The sequence below is a fragment of the Globicephala melas genome, chromosome 1 (assembly GCF_963455315.2).
Source record: "Globicephala melas chromosome 1, mGloMel1.2, whole genome shotgun sequence".
Lineage (NCBI taxonomy): Eukaryota > Metazoa > Chordata > Mammalia > Artiodactyla > Delphinidae > Globicephala > Globicephala melas.
Window position 1 is genome coordinate 74,867,106 of NC_083314.1, and position 12,782 is coordinate 74,879,887.

At 57.7% G+C, this 12,782-nt stretch overlaps 1 protein-coding gene across 3 annotated transcripts in view; it reads left to right on the plus strand.

The window, feature by feature from the left end:
* Positions 1 to 819: 819 nt before the first annotated feature.
* Positions 820 to 12,782, plus strand: part of MEF2D (myocyte enhancer factor 2D) — a 33,985-nt gene continuing 22,022 nt past the window's right edge. Inside the window, exon 1 of one of the 3 annotated variants that reach the window (XM_030842208.2) lies at positions 820 to 1,163. The gene's annotated coding sequence lies outside the window, so the exon portion shown is untranslated. Of the gene's footprint in view, positions 1,164 to 1,335; positions 1,358 to 12,782 lie in introns of those variants that run through there. The other 2 variants (XM_060297959.2, XM_060297966.1) reach the window with 2 other exon arrangements.

Genomic DNA, 12,782 nt, shown 5'->3' on the forward strand with positions numbered 1-12,782 from the left:
TTTTAAAACAGCTACTACTGCTTCTTTAATAAGATGCTTTGGGGCGTTTCCTGTGCTGGGGGAAATTAGGGTCACACCCCTTTAAATTGCCCCCTCGGCTGTAAGTGTTCTGGGGCCGCAGGCACTGGGGATTAGGTCACCCACGAACTATGAGCTGTCGCTTTAAATTGATGGGCGTCTGCCGAGCCGGGCTCCGGGAGGGGAGGGGGCCTGTCTCAGGTAGAGGGAGCAAGCGAGCTCTCCAGGTAACCCCCCAGAAATGAACGTGTCCCTTTAAGTGGAGCTTCGGCACACCCTAAGTGAGGAAGATGGAATCTTTTCAATACTTAGCGTCTACCCTTAATTTATCTACTTAGACTCCCACCTCCCAAATCTCCTGGGGCTTGGGGGATGGGGGGAGCTGTCGAGGTAGAGTGTGTGTGTGTGTATGAGAGAGTGTGCACGCAGTCCGAGGAAGCTCCCGGGAAAGGACCTCCTCGAGCGCACGGTGGCAGCAGTGCTAGGCGGCCGTCCGGCCAGCTCGAAGCGGGGGCACCACGGGCGCGGGCCGATCCCTTTAGGGGCCTCTGGGTCTCGCGTGCCTACTTTGCCTCGGTCCGTCGCTGTCTCCCTCCCTCCCGGCTGGCGGAGGGATCTGCCGCTCCCGGCGCCGCAGCCTAGCTTGGAAGGGCGGTGGGGTGGGGGCCGACCCGGCCCGGCTCGGCCGGCCCGAGAAAAGCGAGGGGCGGGGCCGCGTCCCTGGGACCGCCTTTACTCCGGCCCCGCCCCCACGCCCCCACGGGTTCCTCCCATTGGCTCCCCGCCTGTCCATCACCCCTGTTCCCCCCACCCCTCAAGCTAGGCTGAGCTGTGCCTACGTCGGCCTTGACTCTTGGGGGCTGGAGGAGTTACCTTTGGAGCCCGAAAGGAGGAAGGAAGGAAAATATCAACAACAGCCGAGGCGACTCGGACGCTCGGCCCGGGTCCCCCGCCTGCCTGCCCGCCCCCGCGCCCAGGACGGGGGCCTAGGCCCCCCGGCGCCGCCCAGGGCCCGCGCGGACGCCGGCCTCATTTATTATTCCCCCCGCCCGGAGCTGCGGCTTCCAGGTGCTGAAGATCCCCCGGACTAGGGGCGAGGGCTACCCCCTCCCAGCCGTGACACCCCCCTTCCCCCAGTGGGGCCGGTGAGTATAGAAAAATAATGAGCCTGCCGCTTTAAGAGGCCCCCTCCCCCACCCCGTCCTGGGGTTGGGGTGGAGGGTGGTCTAGACCGTCCCCCTGAGGGGTGGAATGGGGTGGCCTTCTGGACTGGGAGGAACTCGCGGAGCGGGCTGTTTTCATGTGGCGTTGGTGGGAGATTATATGGGGGACTGTTTGGGTGAGGGAGTCGGCTGTGGGGACAAGTGGAGTGGGCTGTAATTCCCTTGGGTGTTGGGGTCGGGGTGGGGACCGGGGGCTTGGGGGCGCGCCGGTCTGTTGGTGTCCGGGGGTTTAGGGCGATCCCCGAGTGGTCTGGGAAGGGGCGCCATCCTCAGAGGGGGTCTCTGGTGACAGCCGGGAGCGACTGACATTTTAACAGCCGGCCCTCCCTCCCTCTCCCTCCTCGCGCCGCCTGTTCCCTCCTCCTTGGCCCGAAATGGTGCAGAAGGGGGCCTGGGAGGGCGGCGGGAGGGTGGGGGCGGGGGGAGCCGCAGCTGTTTGGGAAGCGGGGGAGGGAGGGGGGATGTTGTTCAGATGACACCAGGGTGGTGGGTCACACCTCAAGGTGTGTGAGTGTGTGTGTGTCCGGGGCCCGGGTTTGCCCGGCGCCTGTGGAGCTGGGACGCGGAGTCACCACGGAGGTGGGCACGCAGGACCCTTCCTTGGGACCTCCTAGCCCGCTCCCGAGACCCCTGATCTGGTTTGTCAGCAGCCCCAGCCGGAGAACCCCCGGCCAGAAGTTTGCAGCTGTTCAGCATCTGGGCAAGAGTTCTCCAGTCCCTCTCTCCACCTATGGCTGGCTGAACTGGGCTGGGAGTGGGGGTCTAGTGAGTGTTGGGGGGCTTTTGGGGAGGGAGGGCCAAAGAGGCTAAGATGCATCTAGTCTCTCACCCCAGTGCTAGCCCCTTTCCTATCAGTTTTGGTCTTACAGGGCCTCCCTTCCCCTAGTGATTGAAGCTCATCTCTCAGTGGCCTCCTGAGGTCTCTCCCCAATGAAAGGAGGGCTCCTGAGTGTGGGCACCTTTGGAACCACTGACTCGGTTATCCCAGGTTTGTCCTTTGAGTGGGGGACTCTCTCTGCCTTCGCTTAAGCAGCCCATTGTTGATGGGTTGGGGGAGGGTACAGTGGGTGGATCCTGTGTCCCCCTTCTCAGTGCTCAGCCCCCTTTTGAGATTTCCTTGTAGGCCTGGTTTCTTTGGTTTGGGGGAGTGGCCCTCTGCTGCCCCTTCCCCCATCCCCTCAGTGGGTGTCCTAGGCAATTCAGGGGCCAGCCTGGACTATGGGAAGTTTACCGTCTGGGGCGGTGACCTTGGGCTGCTCTGGCCTCGAGATAGCAGGGGAGCCCTGGCCAGCAGAACATTGGGTATTTTGAAGTTAGGGAGCTGTCCACCTCCCGCTCCCCTCCAAACCCCCAACAGAGAAGTCTTAGTAGTCAAGGAGAGCATTGAAAAAGGCACATGTCAGTGTTCACAGATGTCTACCCGCCTGTGGTCGCCGGGTCACACCCGCCCCAGGACTTAGCCTGGCTGTCCCAGCTCCCACGGCCTGCCTGGGAATGAATTTCCTTCCTGTGGTTTCCCAGTGTGTTGGGCAGGAGATGGGGGTGGGGTGGGATCAGTGTGAGGGTGGCTGAAGACCCGTTTATATGGAGTGATTGGGGGTTCACAAGAGCTTATGTGTAGCTCTTTCTCCACTTTCCCCAGCAGACATTTGGACCCTTGGGTCTCAGTGGTCATATTCTCTTTGTTGTAACTTCCCTGCCACCCCTCCCCCAACACAGCCTGTGTGTGTTAGTGTATTTGTGTGTATATGTATGTATATGCGTGTGCATTTGTAAAGGGCAGGGTCTCTGGTTTCTCTGGGAGAAGGGGGAGCTTTCACTTACATACCTTTAGAGGCCAGAGAGGTGGTTTTTTTTAATCTGAGGTCACACAGCAAATCTGTGTCAGAGCTTTAGTCCAACCACCACTCTTTCAGGCATGGCTTCATAGCAGGGAGAGACCATAGGAAAGAAGACACAGTCCTTCCCCTTGGAGGCCCTGGTCCAAGTGGAGAAGCAGGACCCTTGTGTTGGGGGATGGGCATGAGAGGTTGGGCTGGATTCTGTCTGCTGTGCCCAGTGCCTGGAATAGAGTAGTGGAGGACATGAGAGGGCGGCGGGGACTGCCCGTTGTCTACACCACTCTGTACCTGCTGTCCCTGGACTGGAGGAGCCTGGGCTTCCCAGCTCTGCCCCTCTTGGCTCCTGGTTCTTCTCATAGGCTCGGAGATATGATAGTCTTTCTGGCTGCTGTTACATAATCTCGCCAGAAGATTTTTTTTTTTTTTTTAATCTTTCCTGGGTCTTTCCTGGGAGGTGTGATGAGAGGAGAAGGCAGAGGGTAGACTCCCCAGGTTGGGGCTGGAGGACCAGTAGCAAGGAAGCTGGGAGAGGCCTCCTGGCCTCTGAGGGGGACAGGAAAGAGGACACCTTGGGTTTAGGCCCTCATTGATTGTGACCTAGCCTCTCCCACCCTCCTCCCCGACCCTGCCCTGGGAAAGTCTCCCTGCTGTGGGTATCCCTGGGCCTTGTGCCCCCAGAGAAGCCTGCCCCTCTGCTCATCCTGTCAACCTTCTTCTTCTGGCCAGCTGGGCCCCTTGCCCTCCCCAGTTGGCTTTGGTCCAGAATCTCAATGCTTACCCTGGCCTGGTATGGGAGGGCCCTGTGTTGGACACTTTGCCACCCACTTCTGTACCTCTGTGGGGGCAAGAGGAGTCAAATGGAACAAATGGGTGGGTCCAGCATTTCCCTAGTTGTATCTAAAGCCAGGATCCCTGCTTCTCTGCCCCTCTAGTCCAGAGGGTGGTGGCCTTACTGGAGAAGGGGAGTCAGTGGGGGATGTGTAATAGAGGCCTCGACCTCTTGGGAACAAGTCATAGTTGGTGTTCGGCTGGGTCCTGGAAGTGGGTAAGAGGATCAGACATGGGCCTAGAATCCATCCTCAAGGGTCAGCCTATGGGTCTTGTGGCACTGTGGTGGTGGGTTCTCCCCACCCCTTGCGATCATAGCTGGGACTCTCCAGGCTCTCTGAGGCCAACTGGTTTGAGGCAATTATCTCCCTTTTAGAGGGAAGGAGGAGATGGTGGCAGGGCCAGCATAGCCTCAGCATCACTGTAATCTCTGGTGACTTTTATGAGCCAGTCATGGGGCCGGAGTCCGGCCAACCGTCTGTCCTTCTGTCCCAGTTTGGTGACTTACTCATGGGGTGAGGGGGAGGTGTTAGGTGCTAGTAGTTCTGTTCTGGGAGCTGAAAACCTTTCTGTGGTTGATGTTCCCCTGTCTGTCCACAACTGCAGCAGGCAGAATGGAGCTTAGACTTCAGGAAGAACTTATCAGTGGAGATAGATGGGAGAGAGAGAGAGAGCTCTAACTTGGCTTGGGAAGGATGGGATCTCAAAATACTTTCTTCGCCAGTGGCTCTTGGTGGCTCTGCTGAAAGGCCTTGAACTTTGGCCTAGTGAGGATGGTGCTGTTTGGCTCCTGTAATATTTATTTTCTCTTCTTCCCCCATGCCTGGGACTGAAAGTATCCTGAGGAGAGTTTGTCCTGAGAGCTGTGGGATGGCTGGCCTTTGGGCTCCTTTCCCCTGAAGGGGGCGGGGTGGGGGTCTTGTGCAGACTGGCATGCCCAGATGCACCTGGCAGGTCCACAGCGTTTAGTGGCACACATGCATGGAGGTGTGCAGCACACACACACGAGCGTGTAGACACCCATGAAGCAGCTGCTCCCTGTAGCGGGTGGGGGTAGCGAAAGGCAAAGATAATTGAAAGATTGGAGACTGGGGACAGGGTGAGGGGAGTGGAGGCAAGAAGGCAGAGGCATGCACAACTCTGAAGAGAGGAGTGTTGACTCGAGCAAGAGGGATTGAGTTTAGACCTAGAGCATAGCGTGTGAGTTGGGGAGCCCTGGCTGACTTCCCTCACTGCCCCTTGCAGCACTCCACCCCCGCCACCATTTTTCCCTCTCTGTGCCCCTGGCTCAGCCTGCCTCAGCCCCTCACTCGAACCGTATGTCCTTGGGTAAGTCTGCTTTCCAGATGTACAGGAGTTTCACTTAGCCTTGTGGTGAGCAGAGCACCTGGGTGTTTTGGTGGTTTGTCACTGGTCTCTTTTGCCCTCCCCACTCATCCAGATAAGCAAGGCCATTCTGAGGTATCAAGGTTACATCTGAGCCCTCAAGCATTTGGGGGCCAACTCCTGGCCTGGGTGACCCCCAAGACGCTTTGCATCTGATTTTTCCTTTTCTTGAGGCTGTAGCCGCAACCTCTCCTTCCTGGGAGCTAGCCATGCTTCTCTGGCTGGTCCTGCCTGGTGTGGAGACAGGGGGATGCATTCACTGACTCTGCACAGGACCCTGATAGCCTGGGGTTGAGGGGTGGCAGCTGTGCCTATTGTCTGATCTCTCTCCCCTCTGTTGTAGGCTGGGAAGGGAAGGACTTGTATGGAGCTCTGGCCTGTTGCTGGCCTCAGCCAGGTGGGACCATATTTACTCATTTAAACTCACCCTCCCAGGAGGCTTCAGGCTCTAGGCCTGCTCACTGACCTTGGCTTGGTGCCTCTGGCTGGGTGCTCTGGCTACTCCCCTAGGAGTTGGAGAGACCAGGGAAGCATATAGAGAAGGAACATTTTTTGCCCCCTGGTCATGAGCACTTTTACCCAAGGGCAGTACCCCACTCACCCTATTTTCCAATATACTTTGGAGACCAAAAACTAAAACTTTTGAGATCCCTGGGGATTGGAGAAAGGAAACTTCCATTTGTTGTGTCCCTGTGTGCCAAGCTCTGTGCTGGAAACATAGGAAGACTCATTTATTTTTCTCCACATTGTTTTTTGTAATTGAGGAGACTGAGTCAGAGATTTAAATGACTTGCTCAAGCTTTCCCAGTTAGGAGGTGTTCAGGGCTTTTGTCTAAGGTTAAGGGAAGGATCCTGCCCTGCAGGAGGGGCAGTGGAAAAGGAGGCCCAGGGAGACCGGGGAAGAGGAGGAGGATACATTGAAGGGAAGAACGAACCCAGTAGGATTCCCTGGCAGGAGTGCAGAGGATTAGGGTCTGGTGGCAAGATGGGGGGGCAGGGGGACATGCTTTGGTTCCCTGAGAAGGTATTGTCTTCTGATTGAGTGCCATGGGAGGAAGCCAAAGCAGGGGTATGTAGGCAGGAACAAGTGACACTCAGAGACCCTTCCTGGGTACCAGTGAGTACCCCCTAAAGCTGCCATATGAGATGGATGAGGAGAGAGACTAGATCAGGAAAGACTTGAGCCACAAGAGTCCTGGGCTTGTGCAAAGGCAAGAGGCATGGCTGACTTGAGCCTCCCAGGCCCAGATATTAGGGAATCTGCCCTGGAAGGAATGTGCTGTTACTCCTGGGAGGGAGAACCTGCCTGCTCTCTGTCCAAGTTGTGCGGGGAAGCGCTGTGCTCAGCAGTCAGCCCTCCTCTGCCACTAATTCCTGGTGACCTTGGGCATGTCCCTGCACATTCTGAGTTGGTTTCCATTTCTGTGAAACAGAGATGCCTCCCCTGGAAGAGGAAGGAGGTTTCATGGGAAAACGTGTGGTACTCAGCAGAGTGGGTGCTTGGAAAGTGGCTGCATCCTTTCTTCCAGACATCAGCTCCAACCTGGCCCTGGACTTGCCTGCTAAGGCAGCGGTCCAGAAGGTGGGGTGGAGGCACGCAGTGTCCTGGGTAGGGACTGGATGTGAGGGGGACTTAGGAGGCCCTGAGGGGACCCTGGGACGGGCTTGGGAAGCTGAGCCCAGCTCTGCCCTCCCCAACCAGCTGCCTCCTTGTCTCAGAACCTGCCCACTCCACATTTCACCCCAGAGTCTTACCAGATCCCTCTGGCTGAGTGCTTACTTATCTCTCATGATCTCCCTGCCCCCACCCCTGCCAGCAAATACTTGGGATTGAGGGTTGGGAGAATAAGGAATAAGAGAGAGCTCATCCTCAAATCTCAAGGGAAGACATACGGGCGGGAGTGGGTGTGGATGGGGAGAGGAGGGTTGGTCTCTTTGTGGAGTCTTCCCACTCCAGTTGGATCGAGTAACACGGAGGCAAGGGGATGGAGCAGGTGACCTCAAACCTTTAAAGCATGCGTGTGTTAATGGTTGAGGGTAGACCAGGAGGAAGGGTGATCTTGAAAGGGTTGCCTCAGGCCTCCCCAGGCACATCTCTCTTTGACCTCTGAGCCCCTTTTCTCCATCCCCCACAGCTGCCTGCCTCTCTGCTGACTCCCCTATGCATACCCCATGGCAGGCCTGTGGGGCCCAGGCTGACTGGGTGGGGACAGGTGTCCTGGCCCAGCTGTTCCCTCTTGTCTCCCCCACCTGTCAGCCCAGAGGGTGGAGAGCTGACAGGGAGCAGAGATGAGGAACCCCTTGGCCTCCTCACCTGCTCCCTGGGGTGGGGCCCTGGTTATAAAATGTAGCAGAGGGATTGAGAGTAGACAATAGGCAGGACTTCCCACTCAGAGGAAGGATAAATCCTGACCATAGGAATGGCAGAGAATGCTGAGTACATAGGGATCCTAGCTGTCAGAAATCAGAGGGGTCTTTGCATAATATCTTCTTGAAAGGGTGAGAGACTGGATATTGGTGAGGGGCATGGATCAAGTCTGGGGGCAAGTATTTGACTAGGTGTATGTAGGTACCCCCCCCCCCGTGCTGCCTGCTAGTGTGGCGGGGTCGGGGCAGCTCCATCTGGCTGGGCATCTTAGCCTCACCTGGCACCTTTCCTGAAAGCAGCAAGCTAATCCTATAAGAGCTGCCTGGCTGGCCGCCTCAGCAGGCCCACGGAGCCGCACTGCCGGCCCTCCCTTGCCAGGGGCTTAGAGGACTGTCCTTCCAGTCAGAAGGAGATCCAGCTGCCACCCTGAGCGGCCCCTTTAAATCCCCGGTGGCTTCCCGAGGTCACGATGTCTCTAGGAGGATTTGCTTTCCGTGATTGGATTGGCCTCTTTGTGGGGGGCAGTGCTGTCTGCAATTGTAGGTGAACACTTCACATTCTCATCCTCCACCTTCCCTTCCATCGGAATTGGTGCTGTCCAGTCTGAGGGCCCAGGCCTCAGGCCTCCTCCCTTCTCTCCTTGCTCTCACGTTCCAGCAATCAGGACCTGGACCCCCTTCATCTACTTCAGCTAAAGCAGCCTTGCCCCTGTTCTCTGGATGGGAAAGAAGGATCTTGCTGCTTTAAACAAGGGGACAGACCACTGCCCTGGAATACAGTGCCCTTCTGAGACTGTCTACTGCCTGTTTTTCTCCACTTTTTCCTCTTCAGCTTGTTCTTCCTTAGGCCAGGGGCCCATGCTCCATAGTTTTCCCAAGCCCTCATTTCCATGGGCAGTCCCTCTCCTGATCTAACCATCAGCCCTCCTGCTGCAGTGGCAGGCAGCCCAGACCCAGCACTGGTGGCATTATGCTCACCCCAACGGCTCTCAAGCTGACCCGCCCCCAAGGCCCCAGCTGCCACTTTCACTTCTGTCTCCTGAGACCCCAGAGGGAAGTTGGGTGGGGAGGTGGAAGGTGACCCACTAACCGTCCCAACCGCCCCACCTCTCCTCAGCTGAGGCTTCACATGGCCAGGGGCCCCTGTCCGCCACTCTCAGCTAGATGAGTGGAATGGGCTTAGGTTGCAGGGGAAGGGTTGGCTGCAGTGGGAGGAATGGTGGTTAGATAGCAGGAAGGACTTCCTGGGATAGGAGACCACTGCCTGCTTGGCTTCATTGTTTCAGAGGGTACAGCTAGAAGCATAGGTATTATAACTGGACAAACAGGTCATTTGACCTCTTCAAGGTAGGCAGGGGATTGGCTGTCTTCTAGCTCCCATTAGTTGGACTACAATGCTGGGGCTGCAGTGCCCTCCCAAGTGTTACCAGCTGCCCATGCTTAGTCAGGTAACTAATAACAAAGCAAATTTTAGCCCCAGAGACTACTTGGAGTTCAAAGACTCAGCCTGGGAAGTCCTCTCTGTAGTCTTACATCTATGTCGCCTGCTGTACTAGGCTATTTCCTCTCGTTTTGCACTTTGGGGAATGGAATTTAGAAGTGGGGATAGAGGTGGAAGTAAGGACAGTCCGCTCATGTCCTACTGCTGCCCCAGCCTTGGCACTAAAGAGGGGAATAGGGTTTTTCTCCTGAGGAACCCCCAGGCAGTTTCGGAGCCATCACACTTTACCCCATGAACCTTATCCAATTCCTCTAGCTGCAGTGCTTACTTGTTCCTCATAATTACACCTCCTCCCCTCAGATCCCTTCCTGGACAGGGGACCTGGACAAGAGTGGAGGACCCAGTTGGATTGAGAGCTCTAGACAGTACCACTAGATCAATTCAGAAATGTTTTCTGCAGAAGAAGGATGAGACTGGAGACCTGAGGTGCCAAGAACTCCATGTGGGGTCCCTAACGGCCTAGGGATGCTGAGTGGGGGTGTCCCAGGTCCTAGAATGGGAAGTAGAACTTGATGGAATAAGGTCAGAGACACTATGCAAATCCCCATGCAAATGAGCAGTAGTGAGTCATTACTGATTGGCCTGCTGGGTGGAGCATGAGGCAAGGCTCAGGCTCAGGTTCCAGAGCTGGCCCCACTAATGACCATGACAGTGACCTTGGGCCAGTCACTACTCTAACCAGAAGCAGGATCCCAAGCCCTGGGTCTGATAGGCACTCCAGGTGTGTGAGGGGATTGGCTTGGCAGAACCTCTGCTGCCAGGGCCTGTGCGCCCTGCCTGGCACCTGCCCTGGCTGACCATGAGCCTCTGCCAACCCTTGGCCATCTGTTGTGGAGGTTATCGTTCCGAAAGCACCTCCGTCTTCATCAGGCCTGTTCCTCCACTCTTCTGGCCTCCACATTGCCCTCCCCTCCTAAGCTGGAGGACAGGGGACCTAACTGGACCAACTCTTCTGTTATCTCTCCATGGAATCACACAGTCCTGACCTCCCTTCCTTTTGAGCCGCTATAAAGAGCATAGGAACAGAATGTCTAGGCTGGAAGGGCACTTGGGTACCTAGTCCACTCCACCTACCCATTGTACTGGCCAGTGGGGTGAACTCTGGCGGGGGCAGTGCCATATTCAAGTTCACACAGTGAGTTAGGGCCAGGGCAGGGACTAGAACCCAGGCATCCAGAATCCCTACCCATAGTCCCCGTATTTCCCTGGGCTGTTCATTACCCTACCTCACCTACCCCTTTTCTACTAGGACTCAGTCTCCTGTTGCCCCCAGATTCTTCCTGAGGTCAGCGGGGTGGCTCTGGGAACTTGTGGGTGCAGGGTGGTTCCTAGCAGCCAGCCTAGAGGCCACCAGGGCAAGGCCAGAGCTGGGGTGGGAAGTGCTGGAGGTCGGGGGGGGGGGGGCGGTGGCTGCTGCCTCTGTAGGGGGCCATACAGCCTCAGTGATGCTACAGGAAGGATGAGAGCTAGACTACAGGAAGGACAAGCTGGGGTGGGGAAGCAGTGGAGGCGGCTCGGGAGACAGCCCCTCACTGGAGAGCCATCTCCTGGGCAGAGAACAGGCTGGCCCCATCCCAGGAGATTTGCCAAGGAGAAGAGGGCGGAAAGCCTAGGGTGGGGCGCGGGAGAGTTGTCCAGCGGAAACTGGAGGGAGGGCTCCTAGCCCTGCTGCCCACACTGGGTGCTCCTCTTGGCAAGTCGATTCCTGTCCCTTAAGCCCCTTAAGCGAAGGCTTCAGTGCCGACCTCCGCTTGTGTTCTTAGGGTGCCTGGGACCTGAGACCACCCCCGCCCCAGGTCCAGCTTTCCTGGACTGGCCCTCTCTCCCTCCCCACAGCCCAACAGTCCGCCCCCAGGTCCCTTGTCGGTGAGTTAAAATTAGCTCGGTGCCCAGACTAAAAATAGCCCCTGCCCAACCCTGAGGCTGTTGGGCTGGGGGAGGGGAGTCCCCGAGGGAGGGGAGGATGGTGGGAACCAGGGGTTTGGGGAGTGAGCCTGCCAAACAGAACTTTGAAGGGAGGAGGAGGATGGGGATGGGTACCTGCCTGTGCCTTTGAGAGCAGACCCTAGAAGAACTTCGGGGCGAATGAAAGGAGGCTGCCTTGTGGGAGAGGGAGCAGAGAGGGGGCAGAGAGATTGGAGAACAGGGAGGAGCCAGGGAGCAGTGGGTGGGGAGCAGGCGGGGGTGCGAGAATTGGACTGTGCGCGGTGGGGGAGAGGGGCAGCGTGAGACCCCAGCACTGCCTTTGCCCAGACTTCGAGGGGAGGGTGATGCCCCTCACTTCGGGGCTAGTACAGTGTTTGTGAAGGAAGGGCTGTCTGTGTAGATTCCAGAGGCTGCGAACCCCAGGGCTCTCTTGCCTGGGCCCCATCTCTTGGTGGTCACTGAGTTTACCTTCCCACCCATCTTCCAGAGCTCCTCAGCATGGGTCTCTGCGTAGACGGCTGCGGTTCAGAGAGAGTGGCTTGGAAGGTTTGTGAGCCCTGGGGTGAGGCAGGAATGGAGGCAGTACCCCGGGCGTTTAGAGGGCCGCTGGGCCTTGTGCCCACCTCTGCCCACTCTCAGGGCCTGCTTGCCCTGGAGCCTGGACCTAGCCAGAGCCTCAAGAGCCAAGATGCTCCATCCCCGGCCAGGTCTGGGCTCAGTCCTGGCCCCTGAGGGCCTCCTTGCCTCTCCCTGCCCTGCCCTAGGTGGGCCCTGCCCTTCCCTTGTCTGTCTCTTGGCAGGACTGCAGGATTTCAGAGGACAGGGTTGGAGTCCTGTCGAGTTTCGCCCACGTGCTCGGCCTAGCATCAGCGTCGTGCAAGCAGTTTCTTGTTCTCTACCTGCTTCTCTCTCAACCTCTGTCTCTGTCTAGTCTCCTGCCTCTCCCTCTGTCCTCTGGCCCTCTCCTTGTCTGCCTCTGCCCCTCACTCTGCCTTCCTCTTGGACTCTCTGCCACTTTTTCTCTGTCTCTTTTCCTGTCTGTGTGTCTGTCCCCCTCTGCCACCCCCCTCTGTGTCTGCCTCACCCACGTCTCCTCCCTCATTAGTGAGCAGGCTGTTTGAGGCCGCCTGACTGTGGGGGTGACAGGTGGATTGGATTGTCACCCCCTCCCCCAGCGCCTGCTGCTTATTTCATGCCCTGCAGCCCAGCTACAGGGAAGGGGCGGGAGGAGGGATGACAGCTGTCTCCAGCACCTCCTGCCTTCCCCTCCAGTCCACAGCCCTGAGCAGCCTGGGAGGAAGGGATGAAGGGCCTGCTTAATGAGAGTTTCTCACTATGTGGAAGAGCAGGGTTTGAAGCCCGATGCTCTGTGACGGGGGCTGCTCACTCAGCCTCTCTGGGCAGCTGCTCCATTTTGACTTGCGCTGGTATGGCAGCGCTGAAAGCAGATGCTCTGCAGTTCCTCTGAACCTCTGGGCCGCTGGGACAGAGGGTGGATATGGGTGGAAGGGTGCAGGGGAGAAGGGGAGCTAGGTAGTCCCCTGACGACAGCAGGAGAGGGGAGGTGGAGGCTAGCCCCTGGAAGGCACTTCTGCAGCTCCCCCAGGAACTGCAGCTTCAGGAGGCTGCCCTGACCGCTTGCCCCAACTCCTCCCGCTGGCCCCAGGCCACCCTCACACAGGAACTGAGATA